This window comes from Thunnus albacares, chromosome 11 (genome assembly GCF_914725855.1).
Source record: "Thunnus albacares chromosome 11, fThuAlb1.1, whole genome shotgun sequence".
Lineage (NCBI taxonomy): Eukaryota > Metazoa > Chordata > Actinopteri > Scombriformes > Scombridae > Thunnus > Thunnus albacares.
In genome coordinates this window covers 10,702,991-10,729,217 of record NC_058116.1, presented here as the reverse complement: position 1 = coordinate 10,729,217, position 26,227 = coordinate 10,702,991, and the positions used below count along the sequence as shown (strand labels likewise).

At 38.7% G+C, this 26,227-nt stretch overlaps 1 protein-coding gene, 1 long non-coding RNA gene and 1 other non-coding gene across 7 annotated transcripts in view; all 3 read right to left on the bottom strand.

Annotated features, from left to right (window-relative positions):
• Positions 1-26,227, bottom strand: part of il1rapl1a (interleukin 1 receptor accessory protein-like 1a) — a 279,575-nt gene that overhangs the window by 197,135 nt on the left and 56,213 nt on the right. The gene's annotated exons all lie outside the window — the stretch shown is intronic.
• On the bottom strand, positions 10,340-10,440 carry LOC122993016. The gene has a single exon (XR_006406280.1). It is a non-coding gene; the product is annotated as a small nucleolar RNA U13 (small nucleolar RNA).
• LOC122991781 lies at positions 12,927-23,856 on the bottom strand. The gene is made up of 2 exons (XR_006405906.1): positions 22,379-23,856; positions 12,927-14,222 (listed from the first exon to the last, which is right to left on the bottom strand). It is a non-coding gene; the product is annotated as an uncharacterized LOC122991781 (long non-coding RNA).

Here is a 26,227-nt window from a genome sequence, read left to right as displayed (position 1 = left end):
GCCATAAATACAGTGGCCATGTCCTGACCTAACACTGCTAACCCTTGACCTTTCCTCGGTCCACAGATGGAGAGCAAACAACGGCTAAAGGAGAAAGAACTCGCTGTAAGCCGACTGAACAGAAAGTTGTGATTATAATAAATGTAAGCAGGATTAAGTAGGTATTTTTTTAAAGATTTTGAGATCGCTTATGATGCTTTCGGTGGCAACTATTTTATCTTTCGTCGCAACGATCGCAAGGAAAACAGTCAAATATGGCTTTCACGTTGCAAAATAATCCACCAGGGATGTGTGCTTGCATGTATGTGATTGGTCGAACGTAGCACCTTGCCAGATGGCGTCAGGTTGCGTTGCAGCAAAAGTTGAGCCAGGTTCAACATTTTTGTTGGATGACCGCTACAATTTTTTGCCGAGCTGTCTGCGCTGGTAGCCCCGCTGTGTAAACGCCCTGCCCCCATTGAAATGAATTGGAGGGCTGCGTTTTTTCACACTGAGCTGATGTCTGAACACCCCTCTATGACTGTTTTAATTAATAATGAGTGTAGGGACCATGGATTTATTAAGAGTGCTGGATAAGTGTGGCAAGTCAACCATGCTGCCACTTTGTCCCAGTGGCCAATTGCAGTACTATGATAAAAACATGCCTCGCAGTCTAAAAGGCATTTACTGTATAGACCAGCATTTGTTTTTTGTACACTTTAGTATTTGAAACACTTTCACAGAGCCTAAAAACATTTTTGTGTGTTTGATATCATCTCTAATGTGCATGTACTGTAGGCCGTACTATGAAGTACACTAGGAAGAGAGGACAGAAAACTTTTTGAGCAGCTTTCATGGGAATGAATGGCTCCAATCTTGGAGTCTGTTATAAGAGAGACACTGTTCAAAATTAACAAAAGCAAATTTAATTTAGAAAAATGTTGAGCCTCAATATGGAACAGGTTCCTATTTACAAACAACTCTCTGAAGAACAAGAAAATTACTTCATTTGGATGGGACACTCGAATGGCTTTTTCACAGTGTTGTTTATGGCACATGACACACTGAATTCTAATGGGAAACAGCAGCTAGTAGCAGTATGAACACTAATCCGGATTACACCAATACATTTCTTCTTGCAGATGGTGTGAAATTGCATGATTGTCCCAGACCACGAGATTAAGGCCCCTGACACACCACAACAACTTAAAAAAATGAGTGAAGACACAAACCAATTGATGTGTTGGTTCTCATCGCCCTGTTAAAAGTTGCTCTTGAACACACCACAAAGACTACCAGGTGGCTAAACCTGCATGAACATTCTGCACCTGTGTAAGAAGAAACTGCTACAGTAGTAAGTTGTAAGCATTGGGTTTGTAGTAATGGTGTTTGCATCACTGTATGCTCAGATTTAAACAGCCACTGACTAGGGCTGAATATCAGTGCTGGATATCCGTCAATGGTGGATACACCACAAACGCTACAGGTGTCATTCAGCCAAACAAGGCTCAACAGACACGTCGGCTTAGTGTGCCAGGACCTAAACATAGACCTCACCCTCAATACTGCTACTGATATGAAATTCAAACAGCAAGTTATTACAAATACTACACATATACAAGTTGTGCTAAAAAACGTGCAAAATCCTATATGAGATGCCTGCAAAATATATTGTTTCACTCATATGTGAAATGTACCCATACAGGATTTAAAAAGTAAAAACATGTATTAGTTGGCCAATCAAGAGAGGCTCAAAGCACACGTGAAACACTTCATACTGTACCATCTGTTCATATGTTTTTACCTTTGGAAAATTATGAGACAGTGATGCATCTTCCATCTAAAGCAGCATGAATCAAAACTAACCAGCTAGAGCAGCAGCTGTTGCCAAGATGCACAATTAAAATCAACACAAGCCAACAAACACTTATTGAACAGCAAAGTCCTAATGGTAGAGTCTGACAAACTGTTGCACTTTTCATTAAACTAGACAAAAACATGCAGGAACAGATCGAAGAGGCTTTAACCTTAAACCAAGTGTTTTTACCCCACTGGGATCAGGGCAAAAGCATACACCACAACAAATCCATGGCTCTGGCCCAAATATGCGCCAGAGGTGATTAATTGGATGGACATTTGACTTTTTAATATGGCTTTAAGAACTATATATCTGTTATATTCCAACAAATTCAGGTACAATTTGATAAATTAGTTCATTAGTTCATGTTGTGAGGAGCGGCTGCACCTGTTGCATCATTATCCGTATGTAAGATTGGCAACATTTTTTCGATATGATTTTCATACTAAACTAATTCTACCATTCATTTTTCCATAATGTTGTTGATATGATTATAAGGATAACCATTCATACATGAAGCTAAGAGGCACTGCAATAAAAACACACAAAGCCACCCGACCTCTGCAGTGTGATGAAATTCCTGCCATTTTGGCAGATATTTGACTATAATGTATTGACAAAGGTTTACTCATAAGCACTCATTCTTTATGTGTCCCAGTAAAGTTGATGCAGAAACAGCTAATCAGACTCAACAAAATGAAAACCAGTGATGCTTATCAAATAGCCCAATAAAATGAAATGCTGCATTTTCCATCCAAAGCCATCATTGAGCTGGCCATAACAAAATTAATTTTGACTGACAGCTGCCAAGCTCCTCACTGAAAATCATTATACATTCAAGACATTATATAGGACCTGATATTTAGGATGTTCAAATTTATTGAGTCTGCCAATCTGTCACACAACTAAACCAGCTACAATCATGAACACACACCAGGACTGAGCTGTCTTGCCTTAAACCACGTGATTTTTCTAAACTTCCTCTGCACAAAAACATGCACGTTATAAATAAAGGCTTAGTCATGATCCATATGCCTGACCTGTGGCCCAGATAAAACTGAAGTATACTATAATATACTTCAAATATACTTAAATATCAATAAGTACATTTGAAGTGCATTCTAATTTTTTGTACAAAATGTAATTGTTAGAAAAATATATTTGTGTATATATATATATGTGTTTCACTGTTCAACAACAGTGGATTTTCATAAACTATCATGAAAAACGCTGATGAAATTCACTCATATCAAACTTTGAAAAATATCAATACAATTTTTCAAGTACACTTAAAATAACTATACCAATAGTCAAAACTACTTCAACTAGAAGTTAGTCTATTAATCCTAAGTACAATAAAAAACACAATATAAGATACACCATTATTTATGCTTTTATCATTTTAATTATAAGTGCATCCACAAAGTGGATTTTCTTATATTGTCAATAAGTGTACTTACTGGATTGTCTTAAGAAATTATTTATTAATTAAAATATCATTCAGTGCAATATGTCTGTCTGACTGCCTATTTCTCCTCACTGTACTGTCAGTCTGCTCCAACACAGACACACACTCAAAAAGTCCCCCAAAAAAACTCAAAAAAATCACTAATACGGTTAAAATCAGTGAACTATGTTTCCAAAATAAGGTTGGGGGTTGGGGAGAAATCTGCTTACTTATCTGTTACATGTATACTTGGATTTACAGTAATCAGGTTACTACCATGTATATGTATATGTATACTAGTTTGTTTGGGATGTTTTGGGACATTTGCCCAAACATTTCAACTCTCGATCACACAGAGTCAGTTAAACTGTGCAACAAATGCAAGGTAAATTCAATGCCACAGATTGAGCATTTATCCTTACAGAAAGAATCAAGAGGGTAGATATGCAGATATATGATTTTTCCTGAGTCCTCCTGCCCTCCAAAATCCATACTTCATCATCTCGCCCAGGTAAGCCTGGTGATTTGTGACAGATGCTCTCTGCATTTGCACTAATAGCTTTGGTTCAGCTGTTGAAGCGTGATTGAAGTTTGTACCGGAGAGGGCCGACATATTGCTGGGCGGGCACACAGGTGCTACACTCCAGACCAGCTGTTCACTGTTGTCAGGACAATGTTTGCCCTTTTCTGGTACGTCATCATACCTCCAAACACCTGCTGTCCTGTCATAACTACAGATATGACTCTGAACACATATTTGATCTAATGATGATACAGTAAACACTATTCCAACTTAGTTCTGGCCTTCAAATGCGCAAAAATTCAAAATAAGTTTCAAAGGATCAAATTTTTTGTTTCAACCCACAAACCCTCTACTGTACAAAAAAAAAACATTATTGTCAAAAAAGTTTGTGTATGCGTGTTTTGTGTGTGTGTGAGATGTCTAGGTGGAGATGTTTTTATGTTAGAGCATCTTTGATTCAGTTTGAAGAGTGTTTACAGGACCAGTATTATAGCAGAAGTGTATCCAAGTTGTGACAAACAGCATTAGCTGAAACAATGACAGGTACAGAGCTCCACTGCAGCATGTTTATTAGCTTTGTAAGCCTTTGCATACTTCTAGCTGCACTCTTAATCTTATATACACAGTGACAAATACATTTTCTTATTTCAAGTTCTTATCCTGTGTCACTATGTTAATTATCTCTTATATTCTGAATACAGTATATTTAAAATGTGATTTTGGGGACTAGCTACTGTTATGCCACCCAAAGCCCATTTTATTATTTTTATTGGCATATATCAGCACAGAAACTTAAGCAGTTGTTAGAGAACCTCTCTAACGCCAACAGTTGCCTCAGGGTCTTAAAGCAGGTCTCTGTCCAGTGTCATCGTCTGTTGCACCTGAAGACATTTTTAAGCATCGAACTTGATGTCAAACCATTCCCTCTTTATGTCTGTCGAAGTACAGTGCTGCTCTGATGACTCATCGTTGGCAGCTGTATTAATATTTAGATGACCACTGGCACTGATAAATTTGTTATGCCTTTGTCTGCAGATTTCTGATGCCAGGAGTGGAATTCTCCTTTTTGCTCTTTGGTAGTATTTTTGTGAATGAAACATGCCCACAAATGGAGCAAAACAGGCCACCTTATATGACAATTTTAGAGGTGTTGATGAGCTAATAATCAGGTGGAATTCATTGGGCTGAAACAAGCCATCCTCAATCATTTCCAAGTTTAGGAAAAGACAAAAATGTTCTTGCATGAGGCCCAATGTTCACGTTTCCAAAAGAGTGAGGTTTTGCTCTTATTTTTTCATTTCCTGTCTGTCCTCCAACTCCAAATGCAACCAAAATGTGGTCTCTAATTTTGTGAGTCACCGTTTCCCACTACAAAGTGCAGCCAGTCACAGTAAAAAACACAATTTTTCCATTGGCTCAGTATTTGCTTTTTGTTGTTTCTAGTTCTACTTTGATCCCACTCTCTCACAACAGGAGATGATGTTTAGACTGAATATTATGGCCCTCAGACAAGAGACGGACGCTGCCCTCAACAGTGTCATTGCTGTAAACTGATTAATTGTGTGTGTGGTCATCCAAACAACTAGAAAGACAGGAGCCTCACTGTCTTCTTACCCACCGTCATTTACTGTGCTGTTGAAGTTGTAATTAAATCTGTTGCTATGATATTAGCACAGCTTATTCAGTGCTTCATATAAAAAGCCACCCACCAGCAACCCCCTGCAAGGTTGATATTGTGAAACTGCTCCAGTGTGTGCGGTGACTTAGTTGCCAAGGTTAGCAACACTGCCAAAATCTTGTTTGACAGAAATAGGTGTACATCTAACTTTGGACATTTTCTGTTTCTTTCTTTGTTATACTGATAGTGAGGAATGGCGGAAGAAGTACAGCCACAAGCAGGGACTTGTCACAAGAAACATAATGAACACTATGTCACTGTGACCACTGATCAGCACACACTTGTTGCTATGGGCGCTAAATCTCAGGTGTCCCCAGGTAACAAGCATTTCAACACAGCTTTAACAGGTTATCACAGAGGACATTCCAAAAGAAAAAAACAAGAGAGAAAGTGAAGCATTCATCACAAAACCCTTGAAAGCAATCCTTTTTTTTTGTTCCCCCTGAAACAAAAAGCAGAGCCGCAGTTACCTACATTTTCCTGCTGCATCCGCTCACTTGTTTGATGATGGGAGCACTGACCCCTTTTCACTACCTGACCCATATGAAAGTAGACAGTAGAAGAAAAATACAAGTGGATGGTCCAGTGAGCTGGGAAGCAGAGATAAAACAGCGGTAAATGACTGAATCCATGGCAACCAGTAACCTCCTACCAGTGGTAAGCAAGTACAACTATCCAGGTATTATGCTTAATTACAGTTATGAGGTGCTTGTACTTAAATATTTCCACTTTAAGCAGTTCTGTACATTGTTGGCAGAAATAATGAAGAGACAGGTCACTAGTCCACCTGCTGAGACCAAACCAGATTAAGGGCAACTGTCATGGTACTTTTAAAAGTTCATAAGTAATAACGTTCATATGAAAGTGGGAGGATGGTGAGTGATTTTATCTTTCACTTCAAAGACTCCTATTCAGGGTGAGGAAATAAAAAAAAGTTCACATTTAATTAAAATTAAAATATATGTAGGGTCTTGTTGTTATTGCATTTAGATAAATAAGCATACAGTGTACTGTATGCACTGAATTATTCTTAGACTCACTCGCATGGTTACAAAAAAAAAACATTTCTCCTTGGCTACGGTGCACAAAGAGGTAGTGAAGAAGAGAAGACTTGTTAAAAACAACAAATATGCACAAATAAAACCACAAAAATAAAACGGTAGTGCATGGTGACTGTAACAACATGCCCCCCAAATTTTAACTGCGTTGCCAAACTAGACTCGCTAAATCTGGCTCTGAACTGCTATCATTAGACGTATGACAGAGAAATAATGTCAGTGATGGAGGCATCTTTGAGTGGCTGCTTGTGTGTGTGTTGTTCAGAGTTTCTAGAAGCACAAACTGTATACAGTATGTCTGTAATGCTTGTACATATTTTTAAGTTCACTCCCTAAACAAAAAAGATCAATAATGAACTAAGACGTTACTATATTGTTTAATCATTACCGTGTGTATTTTTAAAATCTGTTCTCAAATATAGCCAAAAGTGGTGCTTGAAAGCCTATATTGCTTATAGTTTCACAGTGTTTACGTGGCAGAAACAGCCAATAACATCGTAGTGGTGTGTATTTACTCAGTTCTTAAAGGAATCTTTTGTTGGCGGGCTTGGTGTGGTGACCCTGATGTACTATAGGTGTGTTCTATATATTCCACCTACACAGTTCAGCTTAACAACAGCATCACCAGCTGTGACAGACAACAGCAGACAAATGTCCTCCTCTTCCCTCCCAGTTGGAGAGTCTCTGGATAGTATGCCCAGACTAACAATCTCTACTGATACCATATGACAATAATATCATACACTCACTCTTCAGGAGCTACAAAAAGAACATACAACTAAATTTAAATTATTATTGTGACATTAGAAATGACTATACATAAAGAATACTATACTGTAAAGAAAATTAAGCTCATTGTAAAGTCACCAAACCGTACCAGATATATTTATATATAGACAATGAGAATATTATACAGGACATGATGTGATAAATTAAGTGAATTTGTGTTTTTTTAACGATTGGTATGAGCATTTCACATTTGTATACTGCTTACGTATGTTATGCAACCCTGCTGAATAATACAACACATCTCCTGCCACTTTTATAAAATATTATGGGCATAATTGATAACCACTTTCATGTCTCGACTACTGTTATTTTGTCTGCACACACAAGTGGTTAAATACTTGAATCAAAATGAGAGGCCAAATACTAATTTGACAGCTCCAGCGTGTGGACTCCTTATTTCAAATATGATGGATTGACTGTTTCTCCTCCAGAGTTTTGTCGGGAGCTGCAGATAAATATGATTTGTTTGTCTGAGGCTGATGGATCTCAGGGGTGAAACATCGATACAGATACAGATCTCAAATAAAGTTCTGTTACACTGTGGTGAGGTTAATGATATCAGTAATTGAGATTGTTTGTACAGGGATAACACAAGTAGCTCATTATTTTCTATTAGCCCTACCTTTTCAGCTTTATTGCACTCAGATACCACTGTAGTACACTGTTGTGAAACTAGAGGCCACAGAGTCAGGGAGTAAGAGAGAGAGACTAGTACAAGACATCAGAAGTTCAGTGTTCGCTTGTTTCTGTGGCTGAAAAAGCTTGCCATTGAAGCCGGTCTACGTCAGCGAAGACCTAAGAACCTGAAGCTGATGCAGTGTGTTGACGTGTGAGGGAGAAGACAGAGTCACACCATTACGCAGATGGAGGCAGATAAAGGGAGATGGTGTGAATGCTCAAGAACCCCAAGGGAGTTGTGAATATACGGGCTTGAATATCAAGTTACAGGGAGAGGTCGTCAGAGCCTAGACAGAGATGGTAGAGTCAGCCCCACATTGGCTTAAGAACATAGCAGCCATCCAATAAAACTTCAGGCATGCATCAGAAGACCTCAGCTCCAGATATGGCTGGCGGCGTTACCTTAACATTGACAAGAATCTGTAAGCTAATTCACTGGCTGTTATTCATCACTCTCTGCGCATTTTGTCAAGATAACCGAAACTATACGTGATGTAATCATGTTTGATATTTTCAGTGTCTTCTCTTCAGTTATATATCAGCCTGAATGAGGAAAATACTCTTTCCATTGGATTAGTTACAGCTAAACAAAGGTGACGACAGCAGAGCAGCTCTGTGACAACTTGTCTGCCTTCATCTTGTTTCCCTCTGGAAAGCATCAACGATTAAACTTAGTTTATTTATGTTCCATATTTGCCATGACAGGCGTATCTATTCTTTTCTATTTGTTTGTTTGTAAGAAGGATCTGTCACTTTATTTATCTTCCATATTTGCCATGACAGGCGTATCTATTCTTTTCTATTTGTTTGTTTGTAAGAAGGCTCTGAGACTACAGATAACATAAATAAAGAATATACAAATCTGATCATGATTAAAAATTTTTGGCTAGTTACTGTAAAATATTTCCCAAATGTTTTCCCTGAAAAGTAAAGTTGGATAGGTTTATCTGGATCAATTGTTGACATGTTCAGGAGCCAGTTGCACCAGCTGTTCATACTTTAAGAGAAGATTTACACATCACAAAATTAAAACCAGTCGCTCCACACAAGCTAGTTCTTATGTAAAGATTAGCTGTTAACAACTGCCAGGAACTGTTGCGTAAGATAGCTGAATAGACCAAGTGAAAAAACTAACGTTAGCTTGCTAATACATGATGATAAAAGAGGTCATATGTAACACGGTCAATGTATCTGACCTGACACTTAACATTACATTTTGCAGAAAATACACAATAAACATCAATTTACAAAACTTCACACCAATAACATTGGATTAAATTATATCAACAGCTGATATCGGATTAGTATAATCCGATATTTCCCTCTCACTGTAAACTGCATGAATACCACTAATTCTAAAAAACACATATTTCTCCTGGTAGCTATATAGAAAAGTCACAACTACTTTCACAAAGGATTGGCAGGATTGGCCCTACAGTGTCATAAAAATTAGAGGTTATCACAGGTAAACTTTGGTCTGCACATCTCACTTTGAGCACTTCTGCCTTAAAGCTGCATTAAAAATTATTGATCATTAGTAAAAGAGACTGACTGAAGCAAACTCACAGTAATGAACATATGTAGTTGAGCAAAACAATTGCTTACTTACACATTCAGCTGAACTGGAGCTTAATCCAAGTCCAATATTCATTGGCCCTTTAACTCTGGTCTGCCCCCCACCCCCCAAGCTGTGCCAAGCTGTGAACATGTTTATTTCTGCTGTATATTTGGGCATTTTAACATGAGGGTCTATGGGGATTGACTCGCTTTTGGAGCCAGCCTCAAGTGGCCATTCAAGGAACTGCAGTCTTTGGCACTTCTGCATTGGCTTCATGTTTCAGCCCCGGAGGTTGCCACTTGAGAAAAACATATTTCGTTTGTTAAACATTTGTTCATTTGTGTGAGTTCCTGTGCTGGTAGAGGCTACCCATGGTTTTATACAAGATGCCATTGTTTTGCTGTGTAGAGCTGCAGACTGTGGTGTTGATTCTCGGTGGGATTGTTAAAAGTGGTAGCCCTTTTACTTAGCAGGGAATCCTTTAATTACATGCTAATGGATGGAAATGTTTAGCAGCACATTATATTATTTCATATAGAGAAATTATAATGTAACCAGTTATATTGCTCATTTTGAACAAGGTAATACTATTATTACTGAAGTACACATTTTCACTATGATGGTTTTCATTTTGAACCATGTCAACATTACATTTTAAAGTTGGAAATTCCAATAAAATAATTTTATGGTGTGTCATCAAAAACAACTGCATCCTCTCATGATTCAAAGGATGATTTACCCAATTAAAGGAACAACAGTTTTTTTTTTCAAGTTCAGACAGGCTGAGGCGCAGAGCATAACAAGGTTAGAACAGCACTTTTCACGGATTGCCCGTGAACGTACCAATCATCATCTGTTTGAACTGAAAGCGTGTAAATCATAGCAATGAGCGTTCCGGTGGAGCAGCCAAGCACAATGATTTTGTGGTCAAGCAACTAACCTGCTGAGCATGATTGGAGCAAGGCTGGAGTGACTGCAATGTTAACATTGTTTGCACTGTGCAACTCACCGTGTCTGCATTGCAGTTATACTAACTTTAGTCAACAATGATTCAATATTCAGCAGGTAAGCACCTTCATCACTGAACAGCTTCTTATCTCTATGGGGCGATTATGCTTGCATATGTTTTTTTTCATGCGTGTGTGGGGGGTGGTGGTGGCTCACAGATTTCAATCACTGACCTCACAGGTTTCAGTCATGTTAACTTGACAGGTATGCAATGGTCATTTGTCTTGTTTTTTTTTTATTAAGGCCAGAGAGAGGTTGAGTGGGTCAACAAAGCTCACTCCAGGCTGAAGTAAAAAGTTGGCAGCCCTGTTGTATGTTGTTGAAGTTGTTACTTTCACGCATCCCAAAGTGTTAAAAGTCACTTTACATCTCCTCTGAGACTGATGTTCATTAAAATAACAACTCAAATCTCAAACAGCCTGTTTATCAAAGACCGGTGGATGGCAGTATGGACAAATTGAGATGTAATTATAGTGTTGGGTTGCCAGAGACTTTTCATCACCACAGAAAGCACCCCTCACAAATTAGTCAGGGTAGAGAGGTGGAGAGAGAGAGGTTTCGCTTGCTGATGCAAGGAAAACAAGTGCTGAGCTTTTCAGCATCAAAAGTCTGAAGAGCGGGAGTCATTTGTAAACACGCTCCCTACAGAGGGTCATATTTGGAAAAAGAAGGAGGGAGATACTCACAATCTGTGATAAACATGCAACTATCAGATAAGCTCCTTGCTCCTTACCACACTGGGGATATCCTCAGAGAAAATCTTTTAGCTTCCAAATACTAATCACAGTTATCAAGGGGGTTGAAAATTAGAACACGTAGTCAGGGTTTTTATTCAAAATGACGCAAAGGTGGTGCTTATTTCCTACTCTGGCCATAGGAAGCACATGAAATTAAACTAAAAAGTAGTGAAACCAATAAATATAAATTTTCACAGATTAATTCATCTTCGACAAAAATGCCACCCAAGGAGATCTTTTTTACATTATGCTCATAGATAAGAATCTATGAGCATAATATCACCCGACTCTGTAGTTCCCTTCAGCGTGTTTTAGCATCTTTTAGCTCATTGTTTTGGTTTTCTGGCCAGCATCTTTACTTGTTTTGCTTCACTCTCACCACCCTCATCAGCGTTGTTTCCAGCAGCTGCAGACGGCTGATAAACCCATCACACTCTATCTGCCCAGCACCAAACATCAGACAGACAAACTTAGCAACTGGTGAACATAGTGGGGCATTTAGCAGCTGAAGAGCCAGATATTTCCCACAAGAGTGATTTTAGACCAACGACAGAGCTAAAAGGAGAGTGAATATTAGACTAATTGTTGAGCGGTCAGGAATATAACTCCAAATAAACTCTAATGTTGCTCTGTGTGCTGAATGTGTAAATAGGCAATGATTAGCACCACAACATGTTTATAAGGTGATAATATGTCAATATTGTGTGTGTTTACAGCTTGTTCTACTGCCAGCCCAGATTATGACTGCTTTAATTTGTACACTGTAATACCAGAAAACATGTCTGTATCATATAATGTGGTTTAATGCAACAGCCTTGGAATAAAATCCTATCAAAGTTCATCATGTTCTGTTTTTGTTGACTCTATAGTCATTTTGGAAGCTGTAGTTTGGGTTGGTATTGCATTATACTGAAAGGTGTTTTTAATATTTTTTTTTTACATTGGGTAAAATTGTAGAAATATAAGCAGGAAAATGCTGGGAAAAAAAACAGTTGCAAGTGCATGGATAATGTTGTCACATGTTTCTGCTTTACTGTTATGTAAACAAGATACACATTTGGTGGCAAGCTGGATTGTTACTTTGACCAGTAGCATTAATTATTTGGTATAGTTGTGTGGTCTCGTATCCCATATTCTCTATGTAGGAAAAAGCTCGGTAGTCTACCGGGAATCAACCCTTTTACACTAAATACATCTACTGAAATTTTGATTTTGTGAAGTATAGAAAGTACAGAGCTACAGCAGAAGAACTGACATATTTTTTGAAATTTCCATATTTAGGCTGCAGCTACCCTCTGAGGGGAAAGGAGATGATACACAAGAGAGAGCGTGGTTTTAATAACAGAAGACAAATCAGGAATTGGTTAAGAATAAGTGTGCATGTGTGCTTTACATGTTGTACCCTTCTTTTTTTTTTGTGGTGGTCTGTCTTTGTTAGCATTTCTGTATTAGATTTGGCGAGGGGATCTGGTTGAGAACAAGAGGTTACGAAGTCACCAACACAGGGATGGAAACAAATAGAAATGCAAGGTGGAGGAGGTGATAGGGATAGTTAGAAAGAGAAAGCCTTTGTATCCCTGAGGATTGCAGAAGATACAGACCTGAATATTAACTCACAGAGACCCTATAGAGCTTTAATTATTGATTACCGATGAGCATTCACAGCCAAAGCCAACATGTACTCCATGAACAATCATATGAAAGGATATTATAATGAAAGGGCTCTGAAGTATACAGTACCTGGAAATGCAAAAAAGAAAAAACCATTCCAGAGAAGCTTTATACACAAGTCTTATGAGACCCAGAACATTGAAATCTTGAAGCAAAATCTCGTGTAATCCACAAAAGGAAGCTCTGACAGAGAAACACTGGGAGATAGTATAGCAGCACTGCTCAGGTCAGTTTTTTTGATGAGCATTTTTCTCACGGATAGATTACAGCTTGCTGTTGCTGCTGTCGGGTAGAGGGTGGACTAAAGAAGTGGTTGGATTACAAGGTCGTTCCGGAGCAAAATACAGCAATACAAGGAAGAATATTTCTGTTCTGTGCTGTTAAGACATCTGTGACTGTTTTCATCTCGCAGTTCTTGCTCTCATCAGCCTACTGGTTCTGTCACACTGCATTTTGGTGGATGATTACTAACACTTAATTTCATTTGTCTAATTGGAAGCTTATTCTTGCAAGCTGCAGATGGAGGCTGAAAGCCACTGCAGTGGCCCCAAGGTAGCTCAGTGATAACCTCTCCATTTTGTTCCGTGCTGAAGTTCGACTTAGCTCCAGTGACTTCATTTCACACTTCATCTCCCTTCCAGTCACATTTACTCAAAGACGCAAATGCACAACCACGCACACGAATACACAAGTGCAAACACACGCACACACAATATCGACATGGACTCAAGTGCACAGCCGAGTCCAGTTACAATTTAAGACATTTCCAGAGAATGTTTGTATTACAAACAATAAACCTACACAAATTAGGTTGCCACGCATGGCGGAGCAGAGCTTGATGCATGTGTTATTACATTAAACAGCTGTGAGTGTATTTTTGCTTGCTATTGTATGATTGCTTTTGCATTTTTCTCCTATTGAAATGGAACACTAACAGAGTGACAAGTGATATTTCAGCTGCTTCAGTCCATGATGTACAAGAGAAATACATGATACACTGTCAAACTTTGATTAATTTGGCACGGAACGACAAATCTACAAACTGGGAAACCCATAATGCTCTTTAGTTCCATCCCATCTGTTAGCGAGCTCAGAGTAGCAGGCACTTGGACTCTTTCTCTGTCCTTGTGGTGCTGAGTGGCTGCACTATGCAGTGCTCATGTTCAGCCTGACCCCAGGGTGGCCATATCAGTGTAGATGGCACTTAACAGCATGGAGCCACTCAGAACCCTGAAAGCCTATAGGACATAAAAAACACAGGGTGAGGGTAGTGGTATTGAGTGTGTGGCCATAAGCAGGGAGCACAGTTGTAATATGTGATAATGTCTCTACACTGACAGGCTCATTATCATCCAACAATTCATCCTTCTCTCAATTATATGTGAGACTCAGAATCAGTGACAATGACAGAGCAGTGACCCTGAGATGCAAATTGTTATTACGAGATGACTCAGTGTTGAGTGATTAATAATCCACCAGTAGGAATAAACACATCTGCTGGAATAAACACTGTGTGTGCAATAAAATATGGTGTAAAAATATGTCTCTGAGTTGAAAGAAAATAAAAACTTCATGAATGAATTATTTTTTAAAGGGTTTCTCTTAGTTTCATTAAATTATGTTTCTGATTGTGTTCTATTTACCTAGTCATAATGATGAGTTGAGGGCTCTATGACCCTCAAGCACTCGTTAAAATCCCCCTCTACTCAAAAATGTGTTTTTCTTCTTGTTACTTCACTTCAGTGTTTGAGCTTCACTGTGCAGAATGATGTATGTGCAGAGTTTGACACTTGAAGGCTGTTTTCACATTCATCTTAACTTAACAGTGAAGTAAGAGACAGCTTGTGTCCAGAAATTAAACATTTAAAATGAAAAATATTTACATTTTCACAGATTCTGGATTTTTCATTGAGGGAGAAGGAGAAGATGTCATTTGATAAATTTTAACAAGGTAACTGAACATTCTTTTAAGGAAAAAAACATGTCTGAGACAATTTATTATGATAAGCAGATGATGCAGATACAGAATATGTATCACTGTCACACTGTGTGAAATGAGATGATTTTTCAAACCTTACAGGTGTCTTGTGGCGTTTCCTTGTAAACAAGGTTTCTGTTTACATTCATTCATTCAACTAAATTTTACATTCAGTGTTACCAGCAAAACGCATTCTGTGTATCTCTGCAGTCTAACAAACGTGTTGAAAGCATTTCCTTCTTCATAAAATATTAGCAAAGCTGATTTTGTGAACATTTTGAAACTGCATTGTTCACATCGATGTTTGCTGGCTGGCAATCTTAATCTTCACTGACTTTGCTGGCACATTGCTATGTTTCTTGTGTAGACCAGTGGAATAGTGTGAAATCAGGCAGGAATGTGTATCTCACCACCCGAGTGCTAGAGCAAACAAAATGGAGAGCCACTTGTAGACAAACTGCTCCACTGCGCTAGTGATCAAAAATGAATTAATCAAGTATTATATATCAAAGCCACTTAAAGGATTTGGCTGGTGATTTTCTACGTTTTTCTTATTGTCAACAAATCTCATGTGTAAAGCCAAACCAACAATGAACTGATCTACTTACAAGTATTGTGTGTATGCATCCAAACCCTGATATATCATATTCCTCTGTGCCATAGATGATAGACCTCTGTTATTGTAAAAAAAAAACTATTTAAAACATGTCAGTGAGCCTCACTGTCGCACTGAATGACATGTTCCTTTGTCCCTGAAGACAGTGATTATCATAGCTTGTTTAAAAAACAGCTCCAAAGAGTTAAAACAGTGATAAGATCATAACCCTCAGGAGTAAGGGCCGCTTTTCCACATGTGGTGGGTTACTATCTTTATCGCTATTTTTACTCTTTGGAGTCATTTCTAAACAAACTACAGTAGCCGCTGTCTTCAGGGACGAAGGAACATGTCACCCAGTGCAGCAGTGTGGCTCACTGATGTGTTTTTAATAGTTTTTGGACAACAATGGAGCCCTATGGCGCAGGGGAATAAGATATATCAGGCTTTGGATGCATTCACAGTACTTGTAAGTAGGATGAGTTCATTGTTGGTTTGGCTCTGCACATGAGATTTGCTGACAATAAGAAAAATATAGAACATTGCCAGGCAAATCCTTTAAAGGAATAGTTTGACATTTTGGCTCATATGCTTAATAGCATGTCAAACATGTCTGTTTGTTATGTATAACGCTACAGCTTGAAGATGATTAGCCTAGCTTAGCATTAAGACTCAAAGCAGGGGGAAACATTTAGCCTTTGTCTCTCCAGAGGTCAAAAATACCCCTACCAGCACCTCTAACGCTGACTAATTAACATGATGCATCTCGTTTGTTTGATCTGTACTGAAATATAAAAACTACAATTTGCTTGAGGTGCAGGCTGGCAGATTTTTTTTTTTACCTTTGGAGCGAGCCAGGCTGTTTCCTCCTGCTTCCAGAAAGCGGATGACCACATTTCGTTTCAGGGGAACAGAAGGCAGAAACTGTATTTTAAGTGAACTTTTATTTATGTTCCAAATGCTCTGATCCAGAAAATATTCTGACCACGGAAATTAAGCTTAGAGGTGATGAGTAATCACTGAAAGCTCAGTCTTGATTAGCCATTAAGAGTTTAATACAAAGGCCCATACTGTTGGCTTTTAAATCTGTTGGGGTGGTGGGGTGAGCTTTAAAGGGAGTCACATAGTGCCTGCGGTGTGTGTCCTTCAGGCAGTCTGTGTGTGTGTTTGTGTGTATGTGACACCATCTGTGGCCTGGTCACCCGCCCAGAGTTTTTCTGCCAACGGCTCCCCTGGAGGAAGAATGTTAGGGGGCATGTTGAGACTCATTGTTGATTCCCCCTCAACACACACAAGCAGGTATCATATAAAGATATTTCAGCACATTTTAAAGGGTAACATTTCTATTTGCATTATTTCCATGCATGCTTTTGAAATCAATTTTTGTGATGAGTTTTGTGAAGCAAACATTCATGGTTAAAGCTGTTTAAGAAGCTTGTATTTACTACCTAATGTTCTTTTTTTACCCCTTTTCTCCTTCTCTTTTATTCCCCTCTCTCCTTATTCTCCCCTCTCTCTGTTGTATGCCACCGAATCCTAGAGCAAGACGGAAGAGTCGGGGTTTCACCCAACTGTTCCTATCACATCAAAGAGATGAATATGAGCTTTTAAAAAGGGCTCAGTCTCTTCAATCCAATTCAGCTATACAGTTTTCCTGACAGCTGTGAGGCTGAGGAAGTGTTTTGCTGAGGAACAGGCCCCGAAATCACTCTAATGCTGTGTCTGCTCATAAATAGTGGAGCGCTATAAACTTATCTTTTTACTGTTGGGGGGAGAACATTTACAGTATTTCATTATGGATGTTAGGGAGAGAACAGATATCACTATGTTATGATGTGGCTGAGCTTTTGCTGCTGAAAATGAAAGAGGTCCCTGCCTAGTGTTGAGTTTGTTACAGTATGGTAATGGCCATCTGTTGGTAGTGCAGCAGTGCAGTAAACTACCTCTGATAGTCAGACAAGATGAGACACGCACACACACACAAATCTAAACCTTCAAGCACACACAGTCCACAAGGATGACCTCTCTAGTCACAGCGATACATGTGTTTGTCCAAGGGTTGTCTGTAATACTCTGGGGTGAGTCAGACAGGGGACAGAGGGGGATTGAGCTTCGGCTTGAGGATGAGGTAGCTTGTGAATTCACATTGTTGACACCATAAAATGTTTAGAGGACACACACACACACACACACACACACACACACACACCCTGTATGTCTGGCCTGCACAGGCAACTCTGTCTCCTAGACATTATGTTTATACACTACTAATTTGCAACAGCAAATTAAGTTTTGGAGGAAACATGATGGAGCCCCATTTATATTTTCAGTCCAGGACTTTGGTTCAGACTGAAATATCTCAACAACTACTGGGTGGATTGCCATGAAATTTTGTACAGGCATTCATGTTCTCCAGAGGACAAAGTTAGCTCCCTTTTCCTCTGGCACTACCAAAATTCTAATTGGTTGGTTTTGACCGAATACCTGCGAAACTAATGCCATTCCCATCAGCCTCTCTGTGTTTAGTGCTCATTAGTAAATGTTAATGTGCTAAACTAATTTGGTAAACAATATACCTGCTAAACATGAGCATGTTAGCATGACACTATGCTTACGGCCTCACAGTGCTGCTAGCATGGCTGTGGACTCCTAGTCTTGTTAATCAACAATAAGAAAATGTTTATTAGTAACTAAAGCATGATTGTATTTTTTTTCTTTAGGTACTCACAGTATTTAAGATTAGGAAAAGCTTTTGTTTTAATTCTGACAAAGTCAACAGTGACTTGAAGCATGAGACAGGGCGTGTTAACTTTATGAACATTTTACAAAAATCGCAATCCTTCCCTTCCTTTGAGCTTCTGTTGGCTAAACTTAACCACATGTGGGAATCAGGATGCACACCAGGTCTGAGTACTGAGCTTTGTGTACCCGCCATCCACCCAAACCACCTCCATGTGACAAAAACATAGCTCCTAATTCTCTGGAAAAAACATTGTCTGTGAATGTAAGATCCAGGTAACATTTACATGTCGTAGTAAAACATAATTGGCAAAACAAATTAGTGTTATGTAAATGTAATTTCTTGGAGACAGGGTTGGTACAGGACTCCTGACAATTGAGCTATGTCTGACAACAGCCGTGAAGTTGATCAAGACTTAACTAATAAAATGATACATAGTACTAAATAGAATTTCATGACATGCAGTAAACAGTAAAATGTAATAAACAGTAAAAACAATAACAAAAATAGATAAAATGTAAAAGCCATAGACATACACTTACTTAAAATTACGGCTGTATTCACACATGTAGCTCAGTTCCCTTGGTTTTTTTTTAACCTTTTTGTTGTAAATGTTGACACTGACAGGTTCTCACAGACCTGACTCTAAGGTGGTACTACATATATTTGTTACTAACAGCAAGTTGGGTTACACTTCAGTGTGCTTGACCTTTTTATTTATCTTCTCTGATGGTGTTGAACAGCTCAGGGTTATGAGCATTATTAGTCGAGACTGCAGCTGTTATAAATAGTGACAAACACCTAAAAGCAAAGTACACGTCAGCAGGAATACAAAAAAATAATGAAGTAAAAGGACTTTAGAATCAGTTTCAGCAATCAGAATTAACTCTAAATTTCTTGTTGGTTTTTTTAGGAAATCCAGTGAAAATAATAAAGTCTAAAAGTCTGCAATTCTGCTCCGGCACAACTGGATCTAAGGGTATTGATATACAGAATAGTGTATATATTCATACAGAGTTCAGTCCTAAAATATAAATTATACATAAAGTCATATCACACACATTATAATATATTTAAATCCAGAATTTACTATTAGTTATTAAACACAGTATTAAAATGACACTATATTAATTACAATGTATAATAATAAAGATAATTTGTCCTTAAATTGCTTTCTTAGACACACACACACACACACACACCATTCTGCATCAAAATAATAATAATAAACATTCCTCTTCAAGGAATAAAAGTTAAGCTCAAAATCTAAAATCATTCCCAAATGTGGAACAATGAGTGACAAAACAAATGACCCTATATCCAAATGGGAGAAGCAATGAGAGAAAAGAGCTTATTGTCTTTTCTTTCCTTCCTTCCACTTACTGTAAACTACAGATAGAAGAATGTCATACCTCAAATATTCTAAATGCAACACTTTCCTGCGTGTTCCTCCTCTCGTGGTGTGGAATGAGCAACGGTTTGCCTGATTTTATCAGTAAGACGTCCTGTACTAGAGACAAATATCTTTAGTAACCAAATGTTATTTTCACAAATGCAGATAATGATTATCAGTAGCAGACGCAGTGAGACTAAAAGTGAATTACGAAGCAGCAAGGCTATGGCAGCAAATTATACGGGTATACTAAGTGAGATATTAGTGTGTTTATACAAATAGCAAATTAAACATAGAATTAAGGGTGTCGGTTACATATTCGTATTCATTCTGTAGCTGCTGTTATACTGTTTAACACAACAGCCATTTATCCAGCTCAGAATTGGAGGTTTGCTGTGTCAGAGAATGTTATAGATTTCTCTCAACATGTTTTTTTTTCCCTCAAGTACTGTGAATATCTTTCTACATGATCATAAAAACATATTCACTGTACAGCTCCAACTGTGCTTCATCAATTTAAAGGGAACAACTGAATTACAAGCAGTTTCATCAGATACTGTCATGCGGTCTCCATGTATGCAGCGTACAGTATGTAAGAGTGAGAGCATGAAAGAGAAAGAAAGAGCGAGATCAGCTCCTACCGCTTCATGGCATTTGATCCAAAATACTCGAGGTCAATTGGAAGTGTCTCACAGCTCTTCTGTATCTGTAGCCCTCAGATGGGAGGGAAGGGCTATCGCTTTGTTCTGATTCACTACTTCAGCTTTTGTACCGTGAACTCTGTATAGACAAATCCCTATTATTACCCCTTTGATATACTGTAGCTTGGCACTTGCCAGGATGTCATGAGGGTTTTGCCTAACAGTGTGATGTGACATGCATGTGGTGGGATGAGATGAGAGTAAAAAAAAAAAAAAACAACATCAAAACAAAAAACATCAAATAGAAAAAATCACACACATACACTCGTACACACTTACCCATGTAGACAAACAAACAGCGCACACACATATAGACACATACGTACGTACATACAAACACAAGCCAAGGAGCAAAATTTAGATTCTGAGGTTGATGTCGTTCAGCATATTTGGAGCATTTATAAACTTCATTTTATGCTGCTCTGTTTTCTGAGGATAACTGGCATATTTCATATGAAATGAAGGGATGACTGCTTCCACGGGTTAAAAAACTGCTTCCACGGGGGGGTGGGAGTGAAAAGAAAAAAGAAGTCCACCAGGCAGCGGCAGAAGAAATGGAGGCAAGTGTGAGTCTAATTTCCCATGGTGTACTACTTCCCTGTGCTGAGCTGGTTGTGGTGGTGTTGACTGATGAAGCCTGACTACCTGTGATGGCCTTCTCACCAAGGTCCTGAGCACTCCCTCCCCCAGCTCTAACACACACAGCCTACATGCTTCATTATAACTACACTACATCCTTCCAGCTTCTCTCTATTTTTACTCCAGATCCCAACTTCTCACTCTTCATGTACACCAAGATACTCCCACTATCATTACTGAGCTCCCTCTCTCCCCTTGAACACCAACAAACCCCCACCCCCTAACCATGATAAATTCTCACAGGCTTCCCTACTGTCATCATCAACATATAACAGGAATATGACATGATTAGTCCATTGGTAAATTTACCCATTAAGTAATGAGAACAAATGTGTATAAAGACGAAACCTTTAGTAATGAAATGCAACAAAGCCTGAAGACTCATAAAATTAAGTAGCATAAAAGGATAAGGCTGGCGATTTTCTATGTTTTTCTTATTGTCAACAAATCTCATGTGCAGAGCCAAACCAACAATTAATTGATCTACTTACAAGTATTGTGTGTTTATCTAAAGTCTGATATATTTTATTCCTCTGTGCCATAGACCCCCATTGAAAATGAGTCTCACCATCGCTCTGGGAGACGTGTTCCTGCACCACGAAGACAATGGCTACCATAGTTTTTTTTTAAAATGGCTCCAAAGACTAATAACAGCAATCACGTTTTCAGGTTCCTGAGAAAAGTTCTGTGTACAGCAGGTGCTACTGAGCATGCGTGGGAACATGGTTTTGTTTACAGAGATGTACAAGCTCTTGTGCTACATAACACAATCTCTTGGCTATTTACTGAAGTTCTCTGAGAAAATTAAAATGTAGCACAAAGTCAAGAGGTTGTGATATGTAGCACAACAAGCTAGCAAAGCTCTGTTAAAGGAGCTGCGTTCCCGAGCATCTGTAGCGGTGTCTGCCTTATACAGAACAACTCTCCGGAGACTGAGAATGTGAACACTATTATTAGTCTTTGGAGCCATTTCTTAACAAATTACCATTGCCCATATGTCATCCAATGCACTGAAGTGTTTTTAATAGTTTTGGACAATAATAATAATCTTTATTTATAGAGCTCTTTTCTAAACCCATGTTACAAAGTGCTTCACGCAAGGCAACAACTTCAAAACAAGCAGATCATAAAAACAAGGCAGATAATAAAAACAAAATAAGCAGATCATAAACAGAAACAGATCATAAAAACAGAACGCAGATCATAAAAACAAAACAAGCAAATAAAATCAGTTACAGTGTCGCCATGCAAAAAGGCAGTCAATAAAAATCAAGTAAAATCAGGAAAAGCTCTCCGATAAAAGTATGTTTTAAGAAGAGATTTAAAAGAGGTGACTGATTCTACTGACCTGATTTCCTCAGGCAGCTCGTTCCATAGCTTCGGCGCTCTGACTGCGAATGTTCTGTCACCTCTAGTTTTCAGCCCTGTATCAAGAACAGATAAAAGACCTCTGCCCGTGGATATCAGGCTACATACTCACATGCAACTAAGAGGTCAGATATATAACATGGAGAGAGGCCATGAAGAGCCTTAAAGTCAACATTAAGATCTTTAGATCAATTCTAAAACATACTGGGAGCCAACGCAGGGAGGCTAAAACAGGCATGATATGGTCACTTCTCTTGGATCTTGTTAAAAACCTGACAGCTGAGTTCTGCACAGTCTGGAGCCAATTTATAATTTTTTGGTTGAAGCAAGTGAAGAGGCTGTTGCAATAGTCAAGGCATGAGGAGATGAAGGTGTGTAAAATGGTCTCTGTGTCTTGAAAGATGAAATACATCGCATTTTGGAAATATTTCTAAGATGATAAAAAGAAGACTGCAAAAGTTTTGTTGTGTGCTGCTCAAAGCTTAAGTTGCTATCAAACCAAACACCAAGATTCTTTGCAACAGGCTTCATGGGGGCCAATTATGACAATCTCTTAAGTAGCATGAAATTTTGTGACTTCAAGTTTTTGACATCACATAGCCAGTCATGTAGTGAACTCAGCATGCCAGGATCAGTGGCTCTAATGAGCAGATACATCTGTATGTCATCAGCATAACAACGAAAGGGAACACCATCTCTATGAATATGTCCCAGGGGAAGCAGGTACAGAGAAAATAAAATTGGTCCCAAAACTGTGGGACACCATACTTGACAGGAGGAAAGATGAAATGCGATTATTAATGAAAACACAGAACTTCCTGTTTGACAGGTATGAAGAGAACCATTTTAAAGCAGTACCAGATATTCCTACCCAGTGCTTCGGCCTGTCTAACAGGATGCTGTGATCGACTGTGTAAAAGGCTACGCTAAGGTCCAGAAGAACAAGGACTGAGCACATCCTGTCCCACAAATTTTTTTATTGTTTTCTGCTGTTAAAAGGAATTGCTTGGACATGTATTTTTCTAAAATTTTTGATATAAAAGGTAGCTTGGAGAATAGTCTGTAATGTTAAGGGAGGGTACTATCCAGCCCAGATTTTTTTTTAGAAGAGGTTGTACACAAGCTGTTTTGAAGTAATCTGGGACACAACCATTAGATAAAGAACTGTTAAAAATTGACAGCAGACAGGGCCCAACAGGTTCAATTTGCTTTGAGAAGGAACTTTGTTGGTATTAAATCAACTGGACTGGCAGAAACTTTCATAGAAGATACTATCTCTAAAAGATCAGACAAGGAAATGGAAGAAAAATGATTAAAAGTGTTCTGTGGTGGGTGATGGACATTAGAGTATGTGCCATTAGGGGTAACAGAAGCTCTGCTGGACTCTACTTTATCAATGAAGTAAGATAAAAACTTCACAATCAGCATCACTTTCAGCTGGAGTGCAAGGAGGGGTCAGATTTACCAACTGATCAGCAGTCTTAAATAAAAATCTGGGGTTATGCTGATGGGCAGAGATAAGTTCAGAGAAGTATTGTGCTCTTGCATTCTTTACCATATTATTGTAGTGGAGCAATAACTCCTTCATAGTCTCACAGTGTACTTGGAGACCTGATTTCTTCCATATCTGCTCTGCTCTCCTAGACTCCGACTTACAGCTACGAACCCTATGATTTATCCAAGGCTGCTTTCTTTGTGTAGGCTTTGACCTGACTTTAAGAGGAGCAATATTATTCAGTATGAGCACAGAGACAGAGTTAAAACAGTCCGCCAATTTGTTGGTTTTCATACAGCAGTGGGCTATGATAATTAAAAAAGTGTACAGAAACTTTAGTCACTTTGTTCATTAAAAATGCGAGAGCACATAGAGTGGGGATGAACAGTGTTAATGCTATCTATTTTGTGAAAGAATTGAGAGCTGTTTAACCCAAAGTGAAGAACTTGATAGGAGACCGGGATGTCTTATGCAGGAACATTTATTGAAGCTCAATCGAGGAGAACAGAGTTACAGTACAAGTGAAAACACTTTGCAATGTCACTCATTTCTGCAGTCTACTTATGGACAAGAGTATTTAAACCCTTCACCAAATCCTTACCTTTACTACCTCCTTATAAGGTTATTCTTCACTCATCTATGCCTCTACTGGTTATTGAACTATAAACAAGACACTACGTTGACTAACATTTACTGAAGACACATAGTTTGTACACAGGTCACTTGCTATCCATTCCCATCTGACCGTCTGCACAAAGCATAGCATATCTCCACCTGACTTTGGTTATCATAGGACAGTCAGCCTTATCAAGACAGCTGCTTTTCTCAGTCAACCTCAATAGACAGAGAGATGAACCGCTCTGAAAGAGACAGGTCATTACCCACTGCTCCCAGGATGGAAAATGACCAGAGAATGACCTGGGGAACACAAATATTTCCCCGACATATTTCACAGATAAAAAACTATGCATTTATGATCAGATACACTCATGTCTATTGATCCCACAGTGGGAACTCTGACACCCAGGGTGAAAGCAAGGTCTAAGGTATGGCCACGGTTATGTGTTGACCTACAAACGTATTGTTCAAGGTTAAAAGATGTAGTAATGTTTAAAAAATCTGCAGCGTGAACGTTTGAACATGAATTAACATGAATATTAATTAAAGAACAATGCTATCATACTTTAAAAGAAGTGCAGATAAAAATTCAGGGAGTTCTACTAAAAAGCTGCTGAAAGATTTTGGAGGGCGATAAAATTAAAGCAAAAATGATCAAGTGTAGACCACCTAGTTTAAACAGGAGAATTTCAAAGGAAGAAAATTCATTACATAATAACTGTTACCGCAATCACTGTTCCTGGGTTCGCTTAAATAATCATAGCGTGGAGGACACAGTTCAACAAGCTGTTGAACTGCCATTTTAAGTGTTATTGGGCTGGGAGCCATAATTGATGGAGAAGCAGTGGCTCTTGGTGGGACAGTGGTACAATTATGTACTATAGATTGTTTTTGTTAATCTGCTTACTGGTGCAAAGTGAATGAGTAACCCTATTGGTTATAACAGTCTTAGTAGGGAGATGAAATGGTGAAGGTGTTGAGGTCATCAACAGAGGTCTACAGCACAGAGGAATATGATATATCAGGCTTTGGATTCACACACAATACTTGTAAGTAGGATCAGTTCATTGTTGGATGGATCATAACTGAAAACAACCATTGAACAGAATCAGAAAACATTGATAACTAGACATAAAAAAATCTGTCAACTTTTGTTTCACCTAATTGTACTGTTCCATTATTGTAAGCTTCATCCAGCACATCAGTACTGTAACATCAACTCACACATAATGTTTACTAGTGAACAGGAAGAGGATGTAAGTTGCCATTTCTAGACATCCATGCTCATGTAAAGGCTGACTGTCTAGGGGAAACCCACTCACTCAGACCAATATCTCAGTTTCGTCTCCAACCACCACATTAAAACATAAAAGATCAACTGGAGGACCCTTCTACACAGAGCAAAACACTACACAGCACTTATCACACCATTCAACATATTAAGATCTCTGCTGATGCACCCTAAAGACAGAACCCCCGCGGAGAGGACGATTGGAGTGGTGTATGACATCCACATCACACACAACATCAACATTATATCAGTGAAACATCTAGGACCTCGGGCAAGAGACTGAATGAACACCGGCAACAGGCACCATCATCAGAACTTCAGATCATAACTGTTCACAGCATCAACCTGGATAGGAGTCAAAAGGTGCGTCTCCATTCCCATTTTGATCGTTTCTCACTCCTCGCATGAACTGGAAGACATTTCGG